The sequence below is a fragment of the Heterocephalus glaber genome, unplaced genomic scaffold (genome assembly GCF_053883595.1).
Source record: "Heterocephalus glaber isolate CG9 unplaced genomic scaffold, H.glaber_assembly_v1.0 deba00001737, whole genome shotgun sequence".
Taxonomy (NCBI): domain Eukaryota; kingdom Metazoa; phylum Chordata; class Mammalia; order Rodentia; family Bathyergidae; genus Heterocephalus; species Heterocephalus glaber.
Window position 1 is genome coordinate 3,144,312 of NW_028258445.1, and position 14,565 is coordinate 3,158,876.

At 42.0% G+C, this 14,565-nt stretch overlaps 1 pseudogene; it reads right to left on the reverse strand.

Annotated features, from left to right (window-relative positions):
• Positions 1 to 901: 901 nt before the first annotated feature.
• On the reverse strand, positions 902 to 2,628 carry LOC101714732 (charged multivesicular body protein 7 pseudogene; annotated as a pseudogene).
• Between the last annotated feature and the right edge of the window lie 11,937 nt (positions 2,629 to 14,565).

Sequence of the window (14,565 nt, forward strand, 5' to 3'; positions counted from 1 at the left end):
GAGTTTTCTCTTTTAATTATTTACCAGATAAAAAAGAAAAAATAATGATTGTTTCCCATTGCCCCCACCGTTTTCAATTTACCAAAGTTCAGTGGGAGAGAAATCTGTTGAGCAGAGTCACACTTCTGGCCTACAGCCCACTCCCTACCTCTGCTCTGCAAAGCAGGAGAAGCAGGGCAGAGGACTCCAGGCAGAATCCTTGAACCTGGGCAACAGAGTGGCAGTGTGGGTTACCTCTTCTCTTTGTTGATGGAGCACTCATACCCTGTCCTGCCTGCCCTGCACACCCCTCCAGTCCATCAAAGGAAGTGGGAAGATGGGACTGCCAGAGGCAGGGATGGGTTAAAGCAGGAAGCAAGTGGCACATCCAGCAGAGAGCAACAGCCACCTGCTCCTATTGTGCATCCTGCCTCAGGTCCCACCATCCTGAGCAGTGAGCTGCACCGGAGATGATTTTCCGATTCCAACAGGGTCCCTGTTGGTGTGGATCAGGCTCTCGAAGGGGAGAGAGGGGTGGTACTGTGTGGCTTGTTCTGGAATAAACATTTATATATATAATTCCATGAGGGGCAAGCCAAAAGCTTTGCCTCGAGTTCAAAAGACCAAGAATGACCCTTTCCCCCATCAGGAGATCTTCTGTATCGACCACACGAGTCCCCCTCCCAACTGTCATGGCCCTGAGCCACTCAGGGATGAATCTGGAGAGCTTGACATTCACAGAGAAAAATCTTGCACACTGTCTCTCCGTGAAGCAGCAGCTGTGAAGTCTCTTCAAATTTAACTTTTAAATGTTTGATTCTTATTCTTCTCCTTACCAATGAAAATGGAGTTGGACAAGGAGTTGTTTAATGGACATTATAGACAGAATAAATCCGTCTGAAAAATGCTGGGGCTGGGGGAGAGGACTGACTTTGATTTGGCAAATTTTTCACCTTCATTGGCTGGAATAAAGCTGGTGGGTGAGTGAAGACAAGCCGAACTGAGCCGCTGGCAAGAACTGCAGGCTATGAGAGACAACAGGTCACACACGGGACTGCATAAATTGTGGCACTATCAGGATGAGAAGGCAGGTCCATGACACCAGCTGGGAGCAGGCTTTCGGAGCATCCCTTCCAGAGATTCTGCCTGTCCTGCTGTGGGTGGCAGCATCCAGACATACCAGGTGCTTCCCCTTCCTTCTCCTCCAACCAGTTCTGAGCATTTCTCATTTAAATAACTATGTACACACATGAGGCTGATCTCTCTTTTACAAGAGGGTCCTTCACTTGAGGGTCCTACAATGGCTTTAGAGAGTTGGTTCCAATCGCCTTTTTGGAGATTTACTGCTCGGGACCAAATCTGGCTCTGATACGGACAGTTTCTCAAGTTCAGCTTCAAGTTCAGCATCGGAGGGTTAGGCACACTGTTGGTACAATGTTTGGGTCTCTCAGGCAGGTCCAAAGGTTCTTTGGTGGTGTCCTGAAGGAGGATGTCCAACTCCTTCTCCAGTTCCTCACTGTCAAAGTCTAAACCATTGGTTACCCCACCAGCCAGAGACTGAGAAACTTTGTCCTTGGTGTCACACAGCTTCTGGATCTGATCCACAAGGCTCTCTGCCTTCTCCACCATGACACCCTGCAAGGACAGCTTTAGTGCTCCTACCCCAGCTTGGTAGGCATTGAAAACCATCTGGTCTGTCTGGGAGGCATAGATGTGGTCCAGGATGCCTTGAACAGTGTCCAGCTTGGCATGCAGGGCTTTGATGTGTTTCTCTGTCCGCTGCTTGGCCTTGAGGGACCTTAGTGCCAGTTGCTTCTTTCCTGCTCAGCAGGCCTGGCGGGCTTCCTCTTTACACCTCTTGGCTTCCTGGGATAAGGACTCCACTTTGCTGGAGAGGACCTGCTCACTCTGCGTGAGCTGGTACACCCCGACATCCATGCCATTCACAGGGGACACCTTGGCATGGCCCCCGGGCAAACTTCACGTTCTTCTCCCTGTTCTGCTCGAGGATCGTGACCCGCTTCTCCTTCTGCAGCTGCAGCAACACCAAGTAGAAGGTCCTCTCTTCCGGGCAGGAGTTGGCACACAGGGTGCTGAGCTCCGACAGGGCCACCACGGGGTGGGAGGACAGGGCCAAGTGCTGGTAGGGGCGATACACCTCCTTGGCCTTTTCCTGCAGCAGCTCCACGGCCACAAGCACCTCCTCGACAGGAACCTTATTGTCCCCCAGCATTTTAGACAGAGTCCACTTGAGGGCCTTCAGCAGGAAGACGCCGACCCCCCGGAGATCCAGCTGCTGTCCACACTGGCCATGAAGTCTGACTCGCTGCAGCTCCCCTGGACGCAGCAGGTCCTGCAGCACTGTGGCCAGCCCCAGCGGGACGCGGCCCTTGCGCTGGAAGGCAAAGGCCTCCTCCCAGTCCCGCAGACGCAGGCGCACCACCCCCTGGCGGCGGCTGCAGCTCAGCACCAAGGGCCCCCAGAAGGCCGCCTTGCTGTTCCAGTCGGTGCTGTTCACCTCGCGGCTCCTCTTGAAAGCCGAGAACAGGAAGGACATACGCGCCTCATCTTCTTCCCACTGGGGAGCAGGCGGCCTCCCGGGCCTTCCCCCGCCGGCCAGGCCTCGGCCTCCCGTTCCGGGGACCACATCGGAACCCCCAAGGATCAGAACACAATCCCGGCCCTGATCCCCTTCCGCCCTAGTTCCCTCCCGGCTTCCTTTGCTTCTAAGAGATTTCTTCTTGATTGAGAAAATACAAAGGAGGAGTGTGTTCAGTCCAAAGAAAGCATAGTTTTTTGTTTGTTTCTTGTTTTGTTTTTCAGGGCATTTACAATGAGCTACCCAGCCTTTTTTATTTTTTTATTTTTGAGACAATGTCTCACCATGTTGCCCTGGCTGGCCTTGAACTTGTGATCCTCCTGCTTCAGCCCTCCAGCATGCTGGAATGACAGGCATGCACTACCATACCTGGCTGAAAAGGCATAGTTTTACATTTTGAGAACCATAGGAGAAATTTTAAATTGTATTTATGCAAGTATTACACACTTCAGTTGGCAAAAAAAAACCAAAAATTGTCATCTACCTGGGGTCTCCTTACTCTGGATGAATAAAAGTAAACAAAGCAGCTGAATATTGTGATCCAACAGTCCCATCTGATGCAAAGGAATCACGGTTGTAAGTCACCAGCAGAGAGTAGACCTTGAAGGGACTTACAGAGCTTATTGCTTCTGATAGCAAAAAGCTATAATTCAGAGAAAAAACATTGGCAAAAGTTAGAATCTATAGTACATGGGGATAACTTTTGACACTCAAAAATGACATCTTCTGAACCAAACGTTTTTAAGTAGAGTCCAGCAAAATTGCACTTCATAATTCTACCCACAATAACAGAGAGAAATTTCAGCAATTTTTAAATCACATAGATGCCTAGTTTTAAGTGGACTCCTAAGAAAATCTCCAGTGCATGCCCTACCTGCCAATGACATGATCCTGCAAAAGTATAAAGGCATGATTCCTCCGGGTACATGTTATTGGGACGCTCCCAGCAATGGGCTCTCACTACATTTGGGCTATTGTTTTCTTACTCCTCATGTGAACTGTAGGCTTTCATGGCCAGAGAACTGTAGCTCTCATGGTTGCAGCAACAACAACATTAATAATAGCTCGATTTTGTTTTCTTGATCTGGGGTGAAATGGGCGTGGTGGTTAGCTCTCCAGCTACAGCAGCTCACATCTCACAGGCATTAGGATTGATAACTATAAAAACTTTAACCTATTGTTGAGAAACTCCATTGTCTTTTCCTTCAGAGTCATCAGGAAGAGTGGAATCTATGGAATTTAAAACTAATATGAGAAAAGCTTACGGAACTTGTTGAAATTTCAAAGCTTACAGTATTACCAATAGGACTGGATAGTAAACAAAATCTGAAAGTTATTACTTCTATCCGATAACATCCATCCCACTTCTTTGGGAATTTCATCACCAACTTCAGAGTCTACCTTACACAAGGAGATGTGATTAAAAGGTGAAAGGGACCCATATGGTACCTCCAGCTTCACCACCTCCAGTGGTGGTGAACCTATGGCACGTGTGTTATACATTTCTCTTTTAAGACAAAAGATGTTAATGTATAAATCGTTTTTTCTAAACTAAAACCTCAGTATTCAGGTTTAATTGTAGTGTTGGCACTTTGCAATAAATAAGTGGATTTTAGGTTGCAGTTTGGGCCCTCGTCTCTAAAAGGTTCACCATCACTGACCAACAGGTTCAATCTCCACTTTTACAACAACCACCTAAACAGTCACAGGATGATCTGAAGCCAGAAAAGCTGGTCCTCAGGGAAAGACACTAGCTGACTCTTCCCATGAGCCAGGGTGGAAAGAAATTACTAGACACTATCAGCAACTGACTGGGAGTAAAACTCCAAGGCACCAATGCTCAGATTTATATTTCCCAATTTCATAGACCATTTCCCCTGAACCTCTGGATGTCCATTCCACTGGCTGGACTTAAACTGAGAATGCTTGGGAATTGTGCAGAAAGGGCTGCTTGCTGCAGGGGCAAACAGCACCTTCCCAAGAACCCCTGTCTGGCCCAACATGGCAAACATAGGCTGCTGCTGCCAGAACAGCGAAACAAGAGGAAGTTCCTAATTCCTCATCTTCCTTTTTCTTTGCTAACTTCTGATCTTGCTTATTAGTGTACTTTGACACACTCTGTTAAATGAATAAAGTTTGTCAGCATTTTTTTCATTATCTTCAATCTGTTACCTTTATTCACCCCAAAACACACAGACATACAAGCTCTTCTGCCTCTTAAGAAAAAGTAAATTATCTTGTTCGTTTTTCTCTTAGCTACTATTATGAATTTAATTTACAGCTAAATCTGTCATCCTGTAAGTGACTGTGCTGACAAAATAGAAATTCCTCTCATCACTTTACAAGATAGATTTTTTTTTTGTAGGGTATTCCTGGTCCTTAAATTTCCATGTCATCGTGAATTCCAAGCTTCCTTCCTGTAAAAATGTAAGAGGACTTTGACTCCAAGTTGACAAACTGCTTCTTTACAGGTCATTGTAATCCTATCCAGAAAACCTACAACACTAGAAACGGACCCTAATATTGGAGCTGTCGTTAGTATAACCATCAGTCTGCACTCTTCAGTGATCGTCCAGGCAAGAAAAACATCTTTCTACCTTAAAGGAGCAAGTACTCACTTACTACTATTGAGAGAGAGATATACACATGTGTATGCATGTCTGTATACACGTATATGTATGTATATACATGTATATATGTATGTATACATACACATATATGTATGTATGTATCGCTCTCAACAAGGTCTCTCAGGAGCTCTGTCCTTTTTTCTTTTCTTTGTTTTGTTTTTATTTTTGCTTTTTCAGTGCTGGGGACCAAACCTAGGAAGATGTGCTCTACCACTGAGCTATACCCTGAGCCCCATATCTGGGGACTTTTAAGATATTTCTTGTGAAGTATAAAATATTTCTTCTCCTCTAGAAATTTCACAAACTAGGTTAGATTTATCACTCTATGTTCTTGGCATGAACAGTCACATATCAAATTTCCTCTTAACTAGCTATGGGAAAATGTATGCTAAAGCAAGCCCTTCCAATGTAAATATTGCACCTATGTAAAGCCACCTGTCAATTGGAACAGTCTGTGAATAGGGAAGGAAAAAATTACATGGCATTCCAGAAGTATAGAATATGCTACTAAATTAGGCAAGAGAACACATAGGGTTTGCGGCCATTTCTCACCTCCAAAGCTTTAAAACATACGCTAATAATTACAACATATCAATAGGTCACTCCTACCCTACTCTCTCTTCCTTATTTGTCTCCGAAACAGCTTTCAGTATGAACCCAAACCAGAGAAACAGAATCTCAGTGGAGAAGTGAGGGAGGGCTAGACAGCGACACACTGAACTACCTCTCTGGAAGCTACCTCCTGGACTAGATAAAAACCAGCATTTTTATTAGTGCTTGTTTTGTTCTACTAAATTTTCAAAAACCTGTTCTCCAAATGCACACGATCCAAGGGAAATAGTTTGAAGATTCTGAAATAATGAAACAGCAGATGTCACTGATGCTTGGTGCAGACACCCAGCTGGTGCCTGCGGTACCTGGGAGCTCAGGAAAGACACCTCCAGGAATTCTCAGGGTGGGGCTGCTGCCCTGCTCTGGGTTTACAGAGCCCATGTGGGACACCGTGAGTGAAGTTGTAAAGTCCCAGCTCACTCACCTCAGCAAGGTGAGCAGACCTGCAGTGCAATTTCCAGGTGAATCTTTCAGAGCAAGTCAGACCAACCAGGATTCACGGAGGTGGTCCTGGGGGGGCTGCACTTCTCCCCCTTCCCCAGCCTCTCTCCCTTCCGTTTGAGAGCAGTTCCTTAATAACAAACACCTCTGCCGGATTCCAGTTCTGGGCTTTGCTTCCAGGGCACCTGCTGCATCCTTTCTCAGGGATAACAGCTGCAAACTGTCCTTGTCCTTTCTGGTTAAAGTCGGATTCTCATGTCTAAGCTAGCTTGTCAGTGTGGCCTTCCACCAGTGCCCTGTGAGAGAGCATTCATTCATTTGTTCTTTCACATAGCTGTGTTGTATTGCTCACCTTCCCTGCGCTACACTTTGCTGACTCCTGGGGACACATCTAGTACTAACATAGCAGCACCCTGCCCTTCAGAGCGTCCACTTGATTACATTTGTGACATCTCCACCATTGCTAATACAGTGTCTGCCTCTTTTTATGGCAGACAGAAAACTGAAATCAAATCCTGGAGGTTTTGCTGAATGATCAGAAGAGTCAGGCCTCTCAGCCGTGTCAGCCTCTGCTCTTTTCCCACCACCCACTCAGCCACACGGGCGTGGCACCCGAAAGAGAAGCTACCTGAGGCTGAGCACAGCAGTAAATACACTGAGGAGCTACTATTCTCCCAGGAATTATCAGAGGTATTTGTTTGTTTCTTCAGGAATGGTGGTCTCTAGCATGCCTAAACACCCAAATTTTTTTAAAACCCTCATTTCATTTTCTAATCCTCTCTAGCAAGTTATTTTCATTTTTAAAATTGTACCTTTTAATAAAGAAAACTCACAGAAATCTATTCATTTGATTTATGATATTTCATAATTATCATTTTTTAACAGGCAAAAAAAGATATTAGTGATAAACCACTTTTCTGTTCATTCTTTGGTCATATCAGTTGTTCTGAAGGCCCTTCCCAAGCCTGGCAGAGAGCTCAAAGGTAGAGCCCTTGCCCTAGCACTGCCAAAGAAAAAAATAATAATAAATAAATAAAAAGTAAAGATACCCTTTTAATAACTCAGTCTCAGAGCAGAAATAAAGCAAATTTAAAAGCATAAAACCTTCATTTGTCTGTGTTTGTGCTTATGGAGAGAGAGTTGTGGGAAGAGCTTGGGTTCTGGATTACAAATATATGGTTTCATACCCCAGGAATACTTTTTGCCGTGGATTTGGGCAAGTTAGTGGGACACTGTGCATCTACGCGTCTCCCGTATGCAGTGAGAAAACAATAACACTGATCTCACAAGATACTTGGAGAATTAAATGGCTTCAACCCTAAAGTGCTTAGCAGAGTGCACTGCGTGTAATAAATTCTCACTGTCTGCTGGCTATTGTTATTGTTATCGTCATTATTATTATTGTTAATTACCTTTCCTTAAGAAAAAACATGTTACCTATGATCTGAATTTTTTGATATATGGCTCTCTCTAAGCTATTTAAACAATTTAAAGAAAAAGCAGAATATGGCCCCAAACAATTCATGATGATGTATTTTACTCCTGTCAACCTAGTTACTAAGAAGTGTAATGTCTGTCCATTGGCAACAGAAGAGTTGAAACACTTGGAGTTAAAACTCCTCCACTAAATCCCAACTTATACGGAGCAGTCACAGGACAGCACGGTAACCCCGACCAAAAGTGCCAAGACTTTTGATATAAGACCCATTCGTCCCTCCCAGTGAGCCCTGACCCATCTTCACTAAAAGCTAATCCAAAGCCTCCTCATCTGAAGCTAAAAGGCCTTCAGTGAGGCTGGAAGAAGTGCTGTGTCAAACTGCAGCGTTCAGCGTGTGAGCTTAGACACAGTGCACTTGTTCCCAGGGGTCTGCAAGGTGCCAGATGGCCCAGAGAAGGACGTTCCTTTAGATCATAGCACTGCTTAGGCCCCTGTTTCACATCCTCCAACTCCTACAAAGATCCAGCCTCTCATGCTGGCAGCCCAGTTCCTCTCTTGGAACTTGCACACTGTCCCCCTGGACAGTGCACCCTGACATGAACAAATCCATCTTTACTCTTATCCTTGCCTTGGTGAATTCATTTTATGGACTGCAACGCTGGATTTCCTTATGTGGTCTCACACCCAGAACACTGGATAGAAAGATTCTGCACAAAATCTCACTTCCAAGCGGGCGCAGTAGCCTGCAAGTCAGCCATGGCCCCTGGCTGGTTGCTTGGCTCATGTAGATGATGTGACCCTTCCCACCCAGCTCCCATGCATGGTACACAAAATGGCAAAGATAACTTCTTCCTTGATATTCCTTACTGTTAGCCAATGGAAAGTTGGCATTTGTTGAAAAGACGTTTACTCAACCAATCTGAACCAATGGAGACTATAGAGAAAAAAAATGCCTTAAAATATCTGGAAATTAAGTTAGTAAAATACTTCTATTTCTAAATAAGCCATTGATAGTAAGATATTAATTCTAGAATGCAAACAAGCTAACCTTTAGAAGACGTCCACTTGTAAATTCCATGGCTTAGTATCAATTTGGTATGACATTTTAAGTAAAATTAATATTGTGAACAAATTTCTGCTGAGTTTTAAATATAATTATTGTTCTTAGAAACATTGAAAGGAATAAAAATTACTTTAATATCAGTGTGAAAATATAATATTGAGATTTAAGCCAATTAATGGCAAATAAACATAGACATGCTAGAAAAAGAGAGAAAATGTAACTACATACTTCATGATTGCTTCACTTTTAATGCAAACCTAAATTAGAAGTCAATTTATTTTTTTATATTGTATATAATCATGTAATTTTTACAGACAGATTTATGATTCTGAAAACAAAATCCTGATCTTTCACTGGCTTAGATAACACATAATTAATAGAGAGAGAATGAATGTGAGTTTAAAAATAATGTTAAATTTAACAAATAAAATTAAAATTCTTGACTATAGTGACAAATATGCTATTAATACACATAAATGTATAAGGGGCTAAAAATGTTTAAGGTGTTTTAAAATTTAGTAAGGTCTTATTGAAGAACTTTACATATTTATTGCAATCCTTTACTAGACAAACCTTTTGAACACTTTTGTAGCTCTCCAAAATTGCAAAATTGGTCTCCCATGGAGAAAGATCTTTTCAAAATTATTGCTGAAAAAGTACAGGAAATCTTCAATGTCAGAAGAAAGACTAAAATTTAACATTCATTTCTAAAGAATAACCAATAATAAATCACATAAGCATTGAAGCTATTATAAACAACTATGAAAGCAAATATAAGACTATTTTATGATATTATTATATTCTAAAGACTGAATTTTTAATTATCATGATCAAAGTTTTTATGTTCAAAAATATATTTATATTTCCTAGAATTATTTCTCATTTGTAACTGCTATATAATAACTACACAATTGCTATAATGATATGTAATTTACATAATTATTATCTAAGCAATATTTAAAATATATTTTGAGAAGTAGGTACTTTATAAAAACTTTCACAATGGTGTTACATGGGCTGCTAGCAGCTCTCTATGACCAATTTCTAGCTTCATCGGGAATTGTTGGCTTTTTATAGAATAGAACTCATTTACTTTAGTTAAAATTTAAAATGAAAATTCATTTCAGGAGAACAGGATGTTTTATGGAAGGAAAGAACTAAGAATAAAGCCAGTCTTCTGTGTGTGGTTATGGTGATCAAATCTGGGCCTCACACATCCTGGGCAAGGGCTCCACCCGTGCCACTCCCCAGCCCTGAGCCCTCCTTCATGAGAACCTGAAACCAGAACTTGGAGAGCAGTCAACATTCAAATATCCTGGGCCTCTCCTGGGCTCTTTCTGTGCCACATGGTCCCTTATCTGTTTCATTGCATGCCTGTGTCCTGCTTCCTCCTCTGCCCTTCCCTGTGAGGGAAATGGCCCATGTAGTCAAGTGTGGACACTTGCTAGATGCTTTTGTCTTATTTCCAGTCTTCCAAGAGACTAAGAATGGGCTGGGACGGCTTGGGCCAGCAACTCTGGCTAAGGGGGCTGGGCAGTGTGACAAGGACCCACTCAACAGGAACAGAAAAAGCCCCACTTCATGGGCTGCATGGGCGAAGGAGTGCCAATTGCTCCATCTCTGACCAAAGAAGACTTCTTTCCTGTCTTACATAATAGCGCAGTGACCCCACCCTGAACAGGACCGAAGCCTTCCAAGCTTCCACATTCTAAAGGCTCTGAGCTTTTTTAGCTTCTGCCCACCCAGATAATTGTCTTCCTTTCCAGAGGAATGATTACGAGTGATGAGATAAATAGAGCTCACTTCGTGCAGGGAATCCAAAATCCCTGGAAACCAAGGAACAGTGTAAATGAAAGGAGATCTTTTGTATAGAACATTATTTTTGACCTTGCGGATCTCCTGAAAGGTCTCAGGCCTCCTCCCCATGGACTACGCTTTCTGAAGCACTGAGTTACATTATTCAAATGTCCATACAGGTTTACGTTCAGAATAAAAGGATTTCTCATGGAATCAAAGAGCTGGAAAAGGTGATGAAGGGAGGGTGCAGCACAAGTAATTGGAGAAAAAGATTGGTGAAGGGAAGCATCGTATCATGCTGAAGATTATTGGTCCTCCTAAACCTCATGCACTGATTTTTTTCTAATTTATAACTAACAAGACTATGGTCTCTTCCATTTAACAGGAAACAAAGCAGAAAATAGACCATACTCAATTGATTTTTCTCCCTAGAATTGGTTCTTATAATGAATCTTGAAGTGCTCTTTTTGTGGCAGCAGTCACTTGGGTTTCCAGGTATTTTTAAGCCCAGCTTGTAGGGCTTCAGCTCAAGGAAACCACAGTATGCATCAAGCATGAATGAAATGCTAGCCCGATGAGTAACTGGTATTCGTGGGAGAGCTCTTTTCCTATGGGCAAGAAAAGCAATGATCTCTTGGTCTTGATTTTAGCATCTTCATTGCTGAAACAACCAAAATTGTTTATAACAACTTCCCAAAGCAAGGGAGAAAATGCGTTTCCAGGGAGATGGATGGGATGCAGAAGAAGAGGTAATGGTATTTGTGTCTGTGCTCCTGTGCTCCCTCCTGCCCTCCTCTTGACCTGCAGGAATTCATGAATGCTTCTCTATGTGACCAGGGTAACACAAGACATCGGTAAATCTCTAGTGGTCCCCAGGTCACCTTTTATGCCAGCTCATCTCAAGCCAGTGACTTTGATATGTATCTGAAGTAATTTCCTTGATGGCATCAAGAAATTTACAGAATGAGCAAGTAGTGGTTATGATTTTGCAATACCTTTATTGTACACATGATAGATGGTTTACTGAAGCCATATTTTAAATAACAAAGAATGTGGAAACAGTGTGTTGTATATTGGCTTACATCAGAATTGTGGAAGAACTTCTAGAAACATACTGAGCTACTACTGAATCCTGAAAAATTTACCAAACCTCTTTTAAATACACCCCAAGGGTATACATTTTCATATCTTCTTTAGAAACACAGTTGTATTTTAAATATCAATTAACTAGGCTTTTATTATTTTCATGATTTGAAAACCTATAGTTCCAAAGGCCAGAGAAAATAAGTAATGTCCCACACATGAGCAATGTCAAACTAGGCTGTAAGGAAGAATAATTTTGCCCAGAATCTGATCATCTAGAGAGAAAGAGCTAAAGGTTCTCTCAGAGGGAAGCTTCATATGGAGTGTTTTCTCAAGTGGTCAGAAACAGCAAATTCCTAGGCAGATCTAAAAGCATAGTCTTGAAGGGAAACCAAAGTTCATGGTAAATAAACAGTAGCAAGTTGTCCATGATGCAGGCTAGAGTGAAAGTTCTACAACTTGCAGCTCCGAACACAGTGAACAGCTTTCGAAGGAAGCTGTTGCTGGGTGGATGACGTGGGGTGGGAGAATGATCAGATTCCCCATCAGACGAAAATGAGGAGAGAGCGGCTCCAATGTTCAGCTTAAGTCACAGAGCCCTTGTTTCATTTTCATTTTTTAAGCTTCTCTAACTCTATGAAAGACATCGTTTCTCACACTATGCAATCAAGTTCTGTTTGGTCAGAGGCTATCAAATACCAAAGTCAGTTAAAGTTCCAAGTGACCCTATTAGGCATGGAAAGTGAGTCATTTGACAGCTGACACATTTTGCTAAGCTGTTTGTGCCTCTTTCTCATGAGCCTTCAGGAATGGTATTATGAGTGTCCGACTCAATAAACTCATTAATAGCAAATTTATCACATTTAAGAATACTTTCTAACTGTAAAAAATATTTGCCCTATGTTTAGTTTTGCATTACATTAATAGGTATCATTACTATATATTTTCACTGGAATTTTTTCCCTTAAAAACACAGTCTATACCAAAATCCAGCGTGGGTCAGACCACACCAGCCACTAACCTCAGAGCTGCACACAGTGTGCCCTCTTTTGTGGAAACTATTGGTGCTATAGGTGTGTGTGCATTCTTTTCCTTAAGAGGGACCCTGAAATCAATCCCTTCTTCCCTGACTCCCGACATGGTCACAAATCCGCTTTGTCTAAGACAATTTTTACTTACTAACTCTACAAATGTCGATGAGAACCTCAAAGGTGTAAGACTGAGTCTTCTCCAAAGACTACTTTCTATGTAAAATCTTTGAACACATAGTTTTCGTTCAGTTGTTTAATTCTTTTTTTCAGATTTCAGTCATACGTCCCTTTTTCTGTTCAGAACAGTGCTGAGTTTTAATAAAATAAGCATGGAAAGTAGAACTTTTCAAATGGGAAGGGGACAAAAACACTGAGATGTGTTGGGTTCATGCACCAACTCCCTGTGATAAATGTCACCATGTATTGCAAACACGTACTGGTAAAAATACATAATACAGGAAAATACTTACGTACTGATGTTTTTATTCTAAGGGTCCTTTAGTCAATGAGATGGTGTGGGACATACATGGAAACCTCCTGACAGATCCTTTTTAACACACATTCAGGGAACAGGGCTCCCAAGAGAAGTAGCCTTCCATCTGGCCTTCTCTCTTGCTGCCACTATCCCTGTCCTCCTCATGCCAGGACCTTCCTGCTCCTCCTCCACTTTCTCCACCCCAGGAAGCCAGCTGCCTTCTTAACAGTCAGGCCACACCGTCCAGCGGCTCCCTGTGAGTCACGCGTGGGTCCACCCACTGCAATCCAGACTTGCAGGTTTGCCACACAGAGACAAAGAGCAGGGGTTGGCTGCATTGACAGAGAATCTGGATGGCGATAAAACCTGATGTGGATCGTGTTCGGCTCAGTAACACCAGCCATAGGCAGACTCGGGAGGGGTGCGACCACAAGCAGATGTTGGTGGCCTCTTTCAAAATCGGGTGCTACATCCGCAGCCTACTTCCGTCCTGTTCTTTTTCTTCCTTTAAGTTTTTTCTTTTTACATTACCTACTATGTTGTCGTTTTTATTTGTGTCTCTCTGGCACGTCTTTTGGAGTTGAGGAAGGTTTGTATGTTTGTTTTTTTCCATGTTTTTAATTGATAATAATTACATGCATTTATGGAGTAAAATGTGATCTTGTGACAATAATAATAAAGTAATATGTATATGTACTTATTTTATAGTTTTATCACATTTATATTTTTAAATAATTTTCAGCTTTATGTTTCATTTTGAATTTTTTGCCTGAAAACTTCATCATTTAGTATCTAAGTTGAATATGATCTGCCTTCCCCTGAGTAATCCATCCCTTCTCATTTTTTATGTGCGCCTGTAACTAACAAGCATCTTGCATCTAGTTGGGGCTATGTGACTTAGCTTCTTTTAGACTTGCACTTTATGTCCTTGGGGTAAAAATTATTTCCTTTAAGCCACCAGTCCCCTTAAACTTAAAATGATTACATGTAAATTGGCCCAAATCAAACTTGGTTTTACATGCTGTATTTCCTGTCAGTCAACTTCATATTTAATTAACATTTCTGATCATTTTCCAACACTTTTACAGATTGCTCGTTACAGTTGATAAATCAGCTTTGTACTATGAATATTTAATTTCTTATAACAATGAGAATTACACATTTTATAAAGTAATTTGTAGTCACAAAGTGCTTTCAATCATTTTTCTCTCATGAAGAGCTGCTGCTTTGACATTATCTCTTTATAAACTTTTCCTTAACATTCACTTTGCCTAAAACTTCCCACATGTGACCCCCAGCCATTTCTAGTTCCGAACCTATTATCTGTGAAGGGATGTCCCTGCACTGGTCAATTCCATTTCCTTTTGCATCTTAAAAGATAAAAGAGTTAATAATAAAAATACCCGTATTTTTTGAC